Raw genomic sequence first — 15,395 nt, 5'->3', positions numbered from 1 at the left:
TCATTAATTAGTACACAATACACATCATCATTAATTAACATGATTTGTAACTGAGAATTGCATGTGTCTGACAGCTGTGATGGAAGTGTGCCATGCTTGTTGCTAATTACCTTGTAAGCACTGTCCAATTAAATGATCATTTTCATATTGGACTGTCAATTCTTATCGTAAATGAACAGTAGTTATTACATGTTGTTTTCCCGGTGAGGCAAATAGTTAAATAAGCCTTTCTGAATATCTGAAAATAAAGTTTTATATGACCACAAACTGTTCACTTTTACTAGTTAAGACTGAAAACAAGTAAAATAAAAAAATTTTCTCCTAAAAATCCTAAAAACAATCCTAAAAACCGTTGAGTGCATTTTCCACCAAGTTCCTTGTAGTCTGTTCATGGTCTTCTTCCCCTCAGCCAGTGGCAGACTCCAGCTGTTGCTTTTCATGCTCGCTCACATCCTTTGACTCACTATGTTAAACAAAAGATTTGTCTGACTAATAGGCAGCAAAGTACAGACTTGTATTGGCACTGCGTCCATGCACATGTGTAGCTTGATTGATATTAATAATACAGAGATTACTACACCACAATGAAACCCATGTGAACTTGACTTTACACTAGGAAAGAACTGGATTCATGACAGTGGCTATTTCGTCATTTTCTGTTAAGGCCAATACAAAATTAAAGGTATTTAGATTTCAATGTTTCCAGGGGAAATTAACGTTTCTGTTTTGTGGCTTTCTTTCCAAGTGCTGTATAACATTCAGACAATTTTTCTGAAGCCAAAAATTATTCATTCCACATAAAAGTGCAGTGAAACACAGTGACTGGACTTCATTTACATCAGTGGCGTGCAGTGACTTTTACAGCAAGGCAAGCAGAGCCAACTAGAAACCACTACACCCTGACTAACAACTCCTCCCACCCCCAAAAACTGAGCAGACTGAAGCATAACTTTTCATGATAGAAGTGTTTCAGAGTACAATCTGCCTCTGATGAGTTTATGCTCCCCGTCTTTCCTGTGCTGTCTTTTGCTGTCTCTTGTCTGGGCATCACCTTTCTACACTTCTTTCTCGCTGAAATCATAGGAAAATGTGCAGTGTGGAGTAAAACAAAAATAAATGAAACCAAGTAAATGTGTCTGGCAGAGATTTAAGAGACTATTTCTTTAACATTAGCTTGTTGTATAAAGGAATGGTGCTGGGATATTTTAGACATCATTGTATTATGATGCTTTTTCATACTTATGTGTATTACTAGAATGAACGTAATTTAATGAAACATTTGCTTTTAAAAGCAGGAATTGCTTTGATATTGTGCAGCTTACATAAATGTGTTTCAAAAAGTGTAAAATCTTTATCTCAGTGATGAAACATTTTTCAGTTAATATAATTACATTGCTTTATAATTGATATTATACTGTACCACCACTTACTATCTCCAGTAAAATAAAACTAATTTAAGGCTAATTACAAGGCATAACACACAGTTTATCTCCTCTTATTTCACTTACAACTGCATTTTAATTACATCTCAATCCACTCTTAAAGAACAAACCTACTCAACCAGAACTATGGAGGATGTATCAGACATTTTTAAGCAAAAAAGCCAGAAATCTCTTTATTAAGAGATTTTGGTGCTTGGTTTGTTTACCCATAAAAGTCCCAAGAGTGATTTTTGAAGTTAAATCAGCAGCTTTGAGATAAATCCCCTCTAGCTACATGGATAAGATAATTAATTTTATCAAGATGATTGATAGCACAATATACTGAAAGATACTGTAAAAATTGCACTGGGATTCTTAAAGAAAATAGATATATTTCCAAGAATAAATGAAAGGTGAGCTGAGTTTGGGGGTAAATTAATACTCTATAGGGTATCTTTCTCTCTCTCTCTCCATACACACATATATATGTATATGGGCCATTCTACCGAATTCGTGCAAATTGCTGTCCCACAATAAAAAAACTATTTAACAAAACAATTAAGAATTCAGACCTTCAATATTTACTAAGATTATGTTATGATCTAGGTAAACACAAGACTGTAACTATTTAGTAATTAAGCTAAATATATACAAAATCATCATTTATGCTACCTTCCTAGGTACTTTCTATTGGGAAGTAGTTGTCCCAATCTCTAAGCCCTAAATTTCAATCCATGAAAATAATACTTAAAAGAATTTTGTCATTTTTTCCAATGGTGTATTTTAAAATATATGTTTGGTTTCTTTTAAACAGAATGTAAAACATTTAGATTCATTTTGAAGTTTTTTTTAAAATTACAAAACATGCTTTAAAAAATGCTGTCCCACACTTTCATGTCACAACCGTAACACGAGTTGTTTTACCACATGGGTGGAGCCTGGTTTTAGTCACACCCCAGAATTTCTGACCAAGAAATGACACTGCATCCCTGTCCCTCATGGCTGCATGGTGAGATATTACCTCTCATAATTTTTAAGTAAATGGGCTCCAAAGTCTGAAAATCAGCATGTTGCATTAATAATTGTCACAACCGTACACATATTATCTCCAAGTAAATACACTTTTGGGGGCTCAAAACAAAATATTATGTTTTGTTGTGTGTACAACTGTTCAAACATCTGTTCCTAGCCAATTACTTGTTAGCATGTTTGAGTTATGCTAGGAATTAGCTAAAAATGTCACAACCGTAACAGTCACAACCGTAACGAATTGTAACGTTACGGTTGTGACATAATCATTATGGTGTACTGTTCCACATATTTAAGGACATTTTTCATCATTATTATTACATTATACTCATTAAACATGATAATAATAATAATAATAATAATAATAATAATAATTGTTATTATATTTGATTTGTAAAGCACATTTCATTTTTAAGAATCTCAGAGTGCTAAATAATGTTTGATATGATAAGGAAAGAAGGAAAGAGAACGAAACTAGAAACGAAAGAAAGGAGGAAAGATCAAATCTATCAGTGATTTATCTGACAGGGAGCAAAGGAAGGTCAGAAGATCATGGCGAAAAAGACAGCAACATCACAGGCTATTGGTGAAAAGTCAAAGAGAGATGGAGAGATTGTGCACAACTTCCACGCCACCTCCCACACCCTCTGCCACGCCTTCTCCCATGCCGCCTCACCTTCCACACACTTCTAGTGAGACTGTTACTCCACGCACTTCTAGTGAGACTAATAAGAGACGTTGGAATGCGTGACCACAGAAAAATAAACTTGAATGGAAGAAAGAAAAATATAGAAAACGGTGCCATAGATTGTGCGTGAGGCCAGAGAAGTCAAAATGTTCTGCAAGAACAAAAACTCAGAAGGAAGTATGGAAGCACAGAGTTCCTGTGCATATCAGAAAGACCCTTCTTTTCCATAACACACTCATGCACAATTTGCAGAAAAAAATACAAGTCTGCCAATTATAAAGAGAAACATGGATTAAGACGTGCATTGACAAGCAGGTTGCTCAGAAAATACAATCTTGTTTCTATGCTCAGAGAAACACTAGGCAGCTCCGACAGGCAGCTCTCAACACGACTGCAGACAACCCACATCTAAAGTTCACATATCAGAGACATAACATTTGTGTTTGTAAAATTCACATTAAAAGGCAGGTTATGAGTTAATATTAAGCAATAAGGTAGAGGGGATATAATACAACCTTGCAAACAAAATACTGTGGTCACAAGCAAAACAGTGCAGTCACTACCGTAACAGTGCGGTCACTACCGTAACACTGAATGTTTTGTAAAATAAAATAAGAATTGAGTCATTAAATAACATTTTATGATAACTATTGGTTAAATATACATTCAATGTAATAACTAATGAACTCTGAGATCTCTATGATCAGTGTAATTCATTTTACAAAAAAGATTGCATTTCAATTTTGATGAGTCTTAGAAAATAAACTTTGAAATTTTGTTTAAAAAATAATTTTAAGTGATTTAGTTGTAAAACCCTTCATAATAAATTACTAAAATTATTCTTTATAGGGTGTATGGACACACAATATTAACAGATTAATATAATGGTTTTTATTGCAGTGTGTTGCTGTGTTACGGTAGTGACAAATTTCAGGAGTTGAAAAACATTTCAAGAACAGGCAGACATTAATATATGAAATTTGACTGCGCCTTTACTAGATATGTACCATTGAAATATGGTACAATATATGTATGGACAAGGTTTTTGGAAAAAAACAACTTTTGAAAATGTGTTTCCAACTCTGGACTTTGCACGAATTCGGTAGAATGGCCCATATATATATATATATATATATATATATATATATATATATAAAATAAATGATAGAGACAGCAGCCTTTTCCCAACGTATGGATGACACGCTGTCTATAATGTCCAGAGAATTTTAATCATAAACGGGTAATGTGCAGTCAGAGGTTGCGTCATTCGGTGCATCTCATTCAGAGGATAATGACTTAAGAGACTTTGTGGTTTTAAAACACGGGAGGCATAAATAATGCACTACTTCACTCAAAGCACAGGAAATTTGGAAAAATAAACATACACATCCAGCCAGCTAAGTCTACACAAGTGAATTTTATGATGCAGTTCTTACCAGTGAGTCTCAAGAGCCACATTTCATGATTATGGTTCCATGCTGCAGCCACAGAATTGGCAGGAGTCATACTGACAAAAAAGAGTTTGTAAAAGCTGTTAATGTTAAAGTTTAAGCTTGGCTAGTGGTGCTTGATTAGTCTGTTACAGAGGATTTTAAGTCACTCCACATGTCAGGAGTCTTTTCAGGATCAGGATCTATGGGTCAGCAAATAGAGTCAACTGTAGCTTTGTGACTATTATTTTATTATAGCATTAAACAGTACAATAGGTTGAAAGTGCACAAAAGTACACTTTTACGGTCTTGAACTACAGGCACATGATAGAAAATGGCTTTGCAGTCCGTGTTGCTGGTCGTGCAGACTTGGCTTAATGTTGGGTGTCAGGTCACACAGTCACTGCTGTGTCCTTGGATGCTACATGAATTTAACTTTTAACCTGCTGCTGTCCTGGATTGACTAATATTTACTCATAAGGGATGCATGCATGTTCCTGTTACCAAGTTTCAATATTGTAAAGTCTCTCCTTTGCCACAGTTTTAGGGGTTTTCAGTGTAGTCTCATATTCACTTGCAACTATTTGTCTTCTTGGTGCAAAGGTGCTAACCACCACACCAACCGTGTGGCCCTTTTTAGTTTTAGTGTTAGCTCAAAATAATTCCATTGTCATTACTTGGTAATAAGCTATCAGACAGGCCTACTCTCACTGTGCTACATAATGTTGAGGTCCACTGTGAATGTATGAATGAATGAATGAATGAATGAAAGAATGAAAGAATAAGAGGAGAAATCAATAAGTGAGTGATGGATAGCTGAAATTTTTAAACATCCATCCATCCATTTTCTACCATTTTATCCTCCACATGAGGCTAGCGCTGGGTGCTGTGTCAATCTCAGCTGACATAGGGCGATAGGCGGGGCACCCTGGACAGTTCGCCAGTCCTTCGCAGGGCCACACATAGAAATATAGACAAACTATCATTCATTCTCACATCTCTGGTCAGTTAAGAGTGTCCATTTTACCTAATCCCCATATTGCATGAGGAAACATACGCACACACGGGGAGAACATGCAAATTCCATGCAGAAAGGCCATTTTCTCCGATCGGGTCGCAAAACCCGACAAGAGTGCTAATCACTACACCAACCGTGTGATCGTATTAAATGAAAACATATATACAGAAATGTGTAAGGCAGAAAAAAAAAGAATCAAAAGGAGACAATAATATGCAAGTAACACAAATGAAGTATTGCACAGTACATGAAATGTACAATACATATGTTATAATTATACATTATACAACAATATTTTTTTTGTAATACATCAACAAGGTCAGTTGATACATCTGTCGTGATGAGTGATTCAGCTGAACCTGTGCTGCATTTTTACTGAATCTTTTTCTGCACCTGGCTGCAAATTCCTGTAAGTTCCGCTTTGCTGAACCCATTTTAGACCAAAGCTCAACGACTATCACAGAATGTTCTGATTTAATAATAAATTAAATAACATGCAAAAAACATATTGTTAGAGTACCAGTGCCATGTTTCTAAAATGTTCTGTGTGAACAGAGTGGGGCTAAAATGTTCCTGTCCTTGAGATTCCAAACAAAATGCTTCAGCTTAAAGATCTTGAATGACAGACTGTGTATGATGCAGCCCTGTAGCACTCTCTCTGTTCTTTCTTTGCCAGTGTGCGAGGGAGTATGAAGGACAGCAACCTGTCCATGAGCATAGCCTCAAGCAGCCACAATCAGCTTATATTTTCAGCCAAGGAGTGGAGAGAGAGGACAAATCATGGAAGACTGCATCTCAATAGGTGACTGTAAGTGCATTCAAGATAATAATTCACTCTGCAAAAGCTGCTGACACACACAGGGTACAAACTATGAAAGTGGTTTTCCAAAGTTCTCTTTGTTTGACCTGAGCTTGGTCAATCTGTGCAGAAATATCAAGTCAGTGTTATTTAAATAGTGCAAAAATCATAGCAAGAGTTATCTCAGTGCATTTTTCATCTAAAGCACGTGTGAACTGTACTCTTGCCGAGATAAAGCCCCAACATTTCCCTAAAGCAAGCAGTTAGTGGTACAGAAAAACTAAAAAAGGTAGAATCTTTAGATTCTGCCAACCTGTATGTGTAGGTGTCAGTTCCACACAGAGATGTGTTATCATAATTATAATAATACCAATAATATTTAGGGGTGTGGGTTGATATGATCATTATAGCATCCTGCAGCAGTCCCCGATCCAGACTGTACATCCCAAAAATGCAGAAGCAACAGCAGGAGAGAGGACAGATGATGGCAAAGCACAATACTCCATGGGAGAGAAAATGCAGAGTTAATAGCACATGAAATTATGAATGTGTACATATTGAAAGCAAAGGTGGAGGTGGAACATCGGAAGTTCCACAGCAGTATAGCACCTATGAGCATAGCTCTGTGCCATTTCAAAGAAAGGTATCAACTATGCTTTAAGCCTTCCATGAAATAGAGAGCAAGTGTTCATTTATCATCTGTCGTAGTGTATGATGCACTCTGCACCAGGAGGTTAGGAAGTTAATGAAAAATCAAGTAATAATTATTTTTCTAAACTAAGTTCTTTCAGGTTCTGCCAAGGCTACATCGCTCAGAGTGGGAGACTCGCCCTGGTCTCCAAACTCTCAAAGGCTTTGAAGGTGTTAATTGGTTTCCAATTCCTGTATTATTATGTAAAGTTGAGGTTGTGCTGTGTATGATTAATGTGTATTTGCTTAAGTTCCATTGTAACTAATGTGCTTTGCGTGTTCTCCTGTGTGTAAGAACTTACTGTAACTGTCAAAAAACATACAACAGCGTCTCTAGTGCAGAGTTAAAAAGATGAATAAATAAATAGCAGTTTTCCACTTTGTTTGAAAGTGAGCATGCAGTCACAGGGTAAACTTTGGGTAGTGCAGGCGTGAGAGGTGCTCTCCTCAGTTGTATTTACAGCAAATATACTGTGTTGAAGTTTACCAAAGACTGTTATGAAACTGCCTTTTCCAGTTCTGGAGAACAATACTCAAAAGAGTCACACATTAGTCTCACACTGCAGCAAGTGTATTTATTATAGCATTTAACAGTATTTTTATGTTTTTCCCCCCATTATGCTATATGATTTATTCAGCTTTTATTATACTGCTTTTTTAAAAGCGCGAACAACATTTTGTTGGCACTCCTACTGTCACTGTGCATGTTCCAATGGCAAATAAAATTGTTTTGTCGTCTCCCTCAAAGTGACAAATGTGGTTTTCCAAGAGTTTTTAGTCATGTGTAGTGCTGATTAGCTGATGAAATGCAGAAGGATGAAACTCCACGTGCCAACAGAAACAAAGTAAGACATTAAGAATTAGATCCACACAGTCAGGCTCATTATTATTAACCATATGTTGACTTGACCAGCTTCACAAACAGGTTCATCCAGAGCATCGGGCACACACGATAACTGTAAATGAAGATTTTTAAAGCAGAGAATGGAATAAGCATTGGTTGAAAGTGAAATATGATTCGTTGAACCACAGTAAATCTATCTGGCAGTTTGGTGGGAGAGTTGATATAAACCATGGAATCACTTGGACAGAAACAGAGATTAATTGTACCTCATATTGAATAGCGGGCTGTGTGTAAATCACAGGCCGTGATGGGGACGAGTGTGAAAATCTCCAGAGCTAGAGCATGTCCAGAGTGGCAGGCCAAATACAAGTCAGACTGCATTATTCATGGCTTGGCACTGATAATGATATTTTGCAAATTTCATCAACGTCTGACAACCAATGCACATCAAAGCAGAGGTTTGTCTCATTTCGGCCTTGGAAATCAAAATGTTCTTTATACCGCAAGAGACAAATGCCGATGTCAAATCCAAAACACAATTAGACAACTGTGACTGCTGCATGAGACATGGCTGCTCACCAGCCTTCTCCATCCTCCATCACTGCTGCTCCTGCCACAAGTGCACAACAAGGATACGTCTGTATATCATATCTCACCCGCAGCTTGATGGTTTGGTTTTTCATTTATTTGCATAGTGTGCACATACGCCTGCTGTTACCACAGCAACCATTGCAGATACAAGCTTAATGATACCTGATCCAGGGAAATTGACTAGTATGCAGTAGCAGCATTATAGTTACACAGTAAAAATCGAATCAAATTCCACTTCATTAAAAACCCTGGTTATGTCTGTGTGTTCACTGCAATAAAACGCTTGCATGTGTAACATAACATTCATTCTACATGCAAAAATGCCTTCTTTTATAATATTTTAAGATGACACAGGTCAGCAGTGTTGGTGGAACACATTTAAATGACAGTATCATCTGTCTCACGTCAAGCAGGCAGCACACTGGAAATTCTAAAATATTTTCCTTCTGACGTCTCTCTAACATCTCTAATATCAAGAGCATACTGTACCATATAAATGCTGCATACAAGCCGTTACACTGATGTCACTGTGAGAATACTAACCCCCTCCTACTGCACTGTACATTGGAATCTTTTGTTTGTTAAAATTAGGTGCAAAGTTTTCAGAGCAATAGTTAAACCACAGTGTTTGGCTTGCAATGTAATTGTTGGCTGAATTAACATTGGAAGTATTCATTCATCTGAATGAATGGAACAGTATTATAAATTAATGGCTACAGAGCAGGATGTGGTTTGGGTGGATGGCGGGTGTATGAAGCACACAACCCATCACACCATACAGACCATTACACACTGAGTCCCGTCCATGGTTTAGGTATCAGAATATATATATATGTATATATATATATATATATATATATATACATACATATGTATAATCAAATTCCAATGTAAATTCCACATAATTTACTCTTTATATTATTCCAGTTGCTTTCCCAACACATTTGCATTTAGATTTATAGGGGAGTAGGAAACTAATTTAGCAGATTACAAGGGAAAATAATATTGAAATGGTAAAAACAAAACAGAACACAGTTTTTGAAAGTTATAGCAAAGCAGTTAGTGTATATTTGTTTTAAAGTATAATATCAGAAAATGTCTTACTCCTTGAAACATTTAAAAACTCAAGGATCACTTTGCTCAGTGATTCTGATTCTGCTTTAATATGCTGCATATGAATATCCTCCGTCCTGCAGAGGCTACTGAGAACTACTGAGGCCCTAAACTTTCATTTCCTGGAACACGACGCCCCAGCTGTCTGGTAATGAATAATATTTTGATCGATGATAATAATATGCAAATGTGCTTGAACAGAATGACATCACACAGAGCCATGACAATAATATGACATGACTTTTAATACACAGTTAATTGTGTGCAACAACACTCTCTGGACACTGTCACAGGAATCCTTGTCTGGCCAGTATTATTTGAAAGAAGGCAAGAGTCAAGTTAGTGCTGACAGCTCTGAAAGAAACCATGGCTGTCCTTTAATGAAGCTTATGCTTTTATTGCTGCCGTGCACGCGTCTGCAGCGTGTAATTATAGAAAGCACTTATTACCACAGATGGTGGGAGCCTGTGTGAAGAAATTAAACTCAACTTTTAGACCTCTAACCTTTTCAACTATAGGGATCGGAAAAATCAGTGTGTACATTTTAGTTTCTTTTTTTGAACTGGCCCATGTGTCTAATGTGTTTTTTGTCTAATATACAAAATAGTAATACATTGCTGTCATGAGTAAAAAAAACTACACCAAGTCTAAGCAAAAACACACACACACACAAACACACACACAGATAAAAACTTTGATCAGATCTTTATATGCTTTGTAGTTACATGATATATACTGGAGCTTTTATTTCTTCCAGTCAAACACAGCACAATGGAGTTTTTGAAACTCTGCCACATGGTCACTTATTTTAGCTCAGCCTGAACACATGCTTTCCACATGCTGTAAGCCATTTGTGTGGTAGTTGGCAAGACAACTGAACCAGTGCGGTAATCTTGGACCATGTTGCTACATGAGTGGTGGCTGTGGATCTGTGAGTACCCTGACTGTCTGCCAGACCAAGAGCCCGTCCCTGCCACTGTCTGTCTGTCTGTCTGTCTGTCTGTGAACAACACTTTAATGCCCACATTTTTTTTCTAAACTGAGACAGAATGGTCTGCTGAGAAAAGATGGATTTTTCTCTGTACATTTTTGCTTAAATTCTATGCAGAAATTAACAATTTCATGAAGGGGAAGATGAAAGGTGGGTGGTAATGAGTCCCTTTTTGTACGTTTCATTTACACAAGTAACGTTTAGATAAATCATACCTGTAAGTGTACTTTTAATGCAACATACTATTTACTTGTGTGTATATTTGTGTACTTTGATTGTACATGTTGTTAAATGCTTAAGGTGTTTGTTTTGTTTTCTTACTTACACTCAAGTCATTATTTGGATGACTACTTTTACTTGGTCCTATTAATCTGAAGTAACAATATTCTTACTTGAGGAAAATGTTTGGCTACACTGGCCACCTCTGGTCCTCAGGAGACACCAGGTGCCCCTGTTTCTGAGATCCTTGTCAGCTTTGAACTGTTTGTAAAGCCCTCGTTTTCTCATATCAACAGAAAATCCAAACTCAGAGACCTTCAGGGAGGCTAACTCAATGGAGCGGCAAGACTTGGCAGGACTGTGGGTGAGAAACAGATGAACTGACAAGGAGAACTGGGAGCACAGTCGCTAAATACACAAGGGAGGCAAAGGTAATTGGACACATCAGAGCAGGACAGACAAACACAAGAGCAGGAAACTGGACAAAGACAGAGGTAAATAACAAAGATAGTAGTAGTCGTAGTAACAGTCAAAACACGGGGCCAAAACAGCATAGATTGATGCTTCACTGTGTTTTTAAAAATAACTTTTTTAGTACGGGCCACGAAGACCTGTGTGTGTGGGTTTACTCTGGTTTCCTCCCACAGTCCAGAAACATGCAGAATTGGGATTATGCAAATTATACACGCTGAACTGACCATAGGTGTGAGTGTGAGAGTGAACGCTTGTATGTGGCCCTGTGATGGACTGGCGACCTGTCCAGGGTGAACTCCTATGTCAGCTGGGATTGACTAGGATAAAGCGGAAGAATATGAATAAATTTTTTAGGACCAGGACTAAGGCTGAAGATTAACTTGAATTGAACGTATTACACGAGGATACCTGTAGGGGGCACCCTAGAAAATTGCTACTTCATGGGAGGAGACTAGATAAATTGCATAGTTAAAAAAGATCTGTGTGACATTAGTCAGAATGGAGTTCCATCTGGACATTTGGCCTTTAGACGTTAAACATTAAACTTAAAGTCTGTGTTGATGGAATTTTCTCCATGTGCACTTCAAAACATGCCCTCTGTGCACACATCTTGTTAAATACTCATACCTCATTTTTCATGCTGTTTTATGTACTTTCTGTCTTCAATTTTATTCATTATGGTTTACTTTATTGACATTGTGGTTTCCTGGTTTTGGTTTGTAACTTCTTTGGTGAATTTTAGTTTTATTTAATAATGATGTAATTTCCCATGAAGAATTCTGAGTACCTTTGTTAATCTTGGTTGTAACCATTCTGTGATGGTCTTTTTCAGTGACACTGCACAACCCAGTGATGAATCATATGAATTACAGGGTAACCATGCAAAGGAACAGATGAGCCAAGTGTTTTACTATCATGAAGCAAAGCTTTTCCAAAGCTTTTCTCCCGTGACAAAGAAAAAAAAAAAGTACCAAATACACAATTCTTTCCATTTATCACCAGCACTGAATAACAACTAATGACTCCAGACTCTCACATGTACCAGTTCTCAAAAACACTTCCTGGATGCATTAGGTTACATTCAAACATTTCAACAGGACTCTGATGGAAAATGATTTAATCAATGCACCAACATTACGGTATTGTAGAGGAGATTATGGAAAGTTGAATCAGTTTCTTTTATGTTCCACCTTTGCTGTAAATCTGTATTTGTGTTTGTCTTTAAACACTCATTCAACAGTGAAGCGGGCTTCAACTTCAAAAATCTCTTATAGAGGGAATGTTGCTGGGAGGTAAGTGACAATTTGTTTTTCTTAAAACTTTAATGCCGTGCAAAATGTTATTATAACATCAGGGGTTATTTGAATTAACAGAAGTCATCTGATCCGAACCATATTTCTACAGGCAATTGTTATACTTTTAGTCTCACGACACACTCCATATATTTTGTACTTGAGACCACAGGAGAGTCACATGGTGTGGTAGTGGCTAGGACTTTTGCCTCACAGCAAGATGGTCACCAGTCTTGCACGTTCTCCCCATGTGCACGTGTGTTGGTTTCCTCCCACAGACAAACACCAGGCAGAGCTTGACTGGACACTCTTAGGTGAGAGTGTGAGAGTGAATGGTGAGTCAGATGAAACAACTTCCTCCTTTACAGTGGAAATAAAATCACTTTGTTTGGTCCACTGTGTGTGTGGTAAACCACTTTCCTCTTCAACTGAAAGTCAGTGTCTATCTGCGCACTTTAACTCCAGAAGTGCACAGTGATATATACAAATATTTTACTTAAGACACATTGCAAAAGAACACATTTGAAAAGACATTCTCTCCCCTCCAGTTTTTGTCAAGAAATCAAGAAGACACATTACCCAAGATAAACAGTCTCAGCTCAGTAGAAAAAAATCTTTGCATGCCAGAAAAGGTAGGAGAGGATTTCCAGATGCAAAATGAATATAAAACAATTTATTCCGTGTCCAAAGGGTGACAAAAAGGGATGCTTTTAACACAATATACAGATCATGTAATAGAAACTTAAATAGGTCATATTTTGATTTGGCACACTATTAGAAAGACCAAAAATGCTGTCTCTTGCTTTTTGAGAGGACAAAAAAGTCCTGACTGTAAAGACTGTGAAAAATCTTACAGATTATATGAAGGACCTCATCCATGTGAACTACTGCCAGCACAGATTGGACACACTGAGCATCCAAAAAAATGTCCAAAGGAACAATTGAGTTAAATCCAGTGAATTCCTTTGTCCGTCTTTCAACATAATTTTCCTCACAGGTCTGATGCTCCTTGTATGTGTACGTGTCTGTTTTCTTTATATGCCTCATTGTCTGTGTGAGTCTGGATTTCAGATGTTTCAGCACATGACTGCATGATGAAGTCATCTCTGTGGAAGGCCTCGGTTTTTTTTAAGCTTGCCTGAAAATGTTGCGGTTCAAAGACACATTAAGAAAAGCCCATATTTTCCTTTTCATCTTTGCATGTTCAGTGTCTGAGAGTCAAAGTCAAAATGTCTATTTGTTGAGTAGGAATCTGGGACTAGGACTAAATTAAAACACGCTGTAATTTTCCTGGAGTCATTTAGAGGATTGCGGCATGTGTTCGTGTCAAGAAGCATGAGGCAGTAAAGCTGCTGCACAAAAGAGACACTGTTACATGCAAGACGCAAGAGGTGTTGGCAGAATCTGCGCTTCATCTTTCCACACAGGACACACTCAGCAACCTCACTCATACACTATTCATTACACTATAGCATTGTCCTGTTCCCTTGGAGTCATTCCACAGACTATCAAACTAAATCTGAAGGGGTTTGAACAAACATAAACATAATTGTGAAAACAATTCTTAATTTTCTTCTCTGCTGTGGAATATTTCATAGCTTTATATGAGGGGTAAAGATTTACTCTGCATAATAAATACCTTTTTTCCCACAATATCTAAAATCCAGAATACTGTCCAAGCAAATATTATATTTAACCCACCCCTTGATAAATCATTAAAAGCACTGTAACTATTTGTTTTTGTGATTGTTGTTTGTAAATCCTTATTTTAAATTAATTTCCCTACCATCAGTGCCAACATTTATAGCCCTCATGCTTAAAATTTAAACATTATGTCATTCTCTGACTTGTATTTCCTACGTATTCTGTGAGATGAAAATATGCTACACTGACGATATCTCTTGACATTTACGTTAATGTTTCCGCTGGTACATTTCATTCTTCTGGTTTTAAATGAGCTACAATTGTAACAATAAATAAATAAAACGTCTGCTTATGTGTTGTTGAGTTTAAGTTATGATTCATTTTATATAGCAGGATAAAGCGGTAGAAAAAAATAAAGTAGCAATAATTGTGCAAAAGTCACAAAATAGACAAACCACTGTGCAGCACATGCTGGATTAATGTTGTACTTACATGACCATACGTTGTTCTATAATTGGTGATGCAGTGCATTAGTCTTGAGTACAGTGTATATAATCGACTTCCTTTTCTTGTCTTTCTTGACCTTCTGTGCTGCCATTACATTTTTAGGATTCTGGTTGTTTTTTTCTAAGCCTATTTCTGCCAGAAAAAAAAAGAGAGATAAAACTTAGCCTTGATAATAAAAATATCCTCTAAGTAAATTGAAATTATGAGATAAAGTCATAATTATGAGATAAAAAAGTTGAAACTATGAGATAAAACGTCAAAATTTTGAGATAAAAAGTCATAATTTTGAGATACAAAGTCAGCAGTTCAATAGCAGCTCATGTGTGGTGTGGGGAGACTGACACAGACATGGATTGCGAGTATATTGAATATTGAGGACTACTTCAAACGTGGCTTTACAACAAATGAAATCCTTCATTTGCTTGTGGATTCACATGGGATTCTACTAAGCAAGCGCACCCTTGAATTTGGATTTTAAGCAATCAATGACATATTCACATATCCGAAGCTAAATTAACAGCAACGACAGACTAAATGACTTAACAATTATTTCCGATCTAACTAAAGTCACCTCTACAGTAGTTACCTCATTTAGGATTGCATATTGTGAGCATGGTTAGGCCAGATGAAGATGAGGGACCATTG

Source organism: Solea senegalensis, linkage group LG7 (assembly GCF_019176455.1).
Source record: "Solea senegalensis isolate Sse05_10M linkage group LG7, IFAPA_SoseM_1, whole genome shotgun sequence".
Classification (NCBI taxonomy): Eukaryota; Metazoa; Chordata; class Actinopteri; order Pleuronectiformes; family Soleidae; genus Solea; species Solea senegalensis.
Note: the sequence above shows the minus strand (reverse complement) of the source record.